Here is a 1,134-nt window from a genome sequence, read left to right as displayed (position 1 = left end):
TGCTCTGAAGAAGGCTAATGATCAAGATGTCAATTGCATAATTTACTTACGGTCGCCATTTGACCCTCATCAAACTTCTTTAATTCCAAATTTTTATGCTTCGCTTCCCCACCAACAAAGCACCAAAGTTTTTTTAGAAACTAAACCTTACATTGAAAAGAATCACAAGCAGCTCTGTCCTATCCATTATTGATTTACTTGATGTTCATAGACCATATTCACAAATGGTGGCTAATTAATTAATTATTCTTTTGTCTTTATGCTAATCATCCTTACTAGCCTCATCAGCACAAACAAAATTCAAAAGTATTTTTGCTTTAGAGTGAGGCTAGTGATGATGATTAGCACAAAAACAACAGAATAATTTCTTGGCCACCATTTATGAATACGGTCTGTAGGACATACCAGTATTAAGGAAGTACCCAAAAAGAGTATTATTTCCACATTGTGTGAAAAATCTGGATTCTTTAGATGAACTTGAAGCAAGGTAAGAGCCCATTGCTGTTCATCCAGGTCAACTTCTACAGTCTCAATAGAGAAATATGCATGGCTGGGACTGTAGTTACATATGCTTTTTTGTAACAATGTGATTAATTTAATTTGATTTAACTTAATGTGATTTCAATTTTTTTGGTTTTTGTTAAAACTTGTGAAGCTGTTCTTAAAGTGTCCAACAGACACCCAGGAATTGGTGCAGCAGGCTCTAAGTTTAGAGACACAGGACAGTGATAATCCAGACTTGAGATACAGGGATTATATTTACTGAAGACTGCTGTCCACTGACCCAGTTGCAGCAAAGGTGAGGTTGGCTTTTTCACTAAATTAAATTAGTTAAGAGTAATAATCGTATTTCGATACTACAGTCAACAGTTTGATGTTAAGTGCATGTTGGAATAAGAGAACAAGAATGAATTTGAAGACATTGTTGAGCCATTGGGGCAGATACCTTGTATTAGGGTTGATAATAATTATTGTCAATAGTTATCGTAATAGCTAATAATTGTCATTTTTGTGCATCAATTACATTAGTAAAGCTTGGTGACAGTTCTAGAACCAAGTATCTTGAATGTTGAGACCCACAAGACAATATCATGTTCTAGTTTGCAGTTCATGCCAAAACATGTCTCACCACCG

The sequence above is a fragment of the Montipora capricornis genome, chromosome 12 (assembly GCF_036669925.1).
Source record: "Montipora capricornis isolate CH-2021 chromosome 12, ASM3666992v2, whole genome shotgun sequence".
Taxonomy (NCBI): domain Eukaryota; kingdom Metazoa; phylum Cnidaria; class Anthozoa; order Scleractinia; family Acroporidae; genus Montipora; species Montipora capricornis.
The sequence above is the reverse complement of the archived record's forward strand: the minus strand, read 5'-3'. Positions refer to the sequence as shown.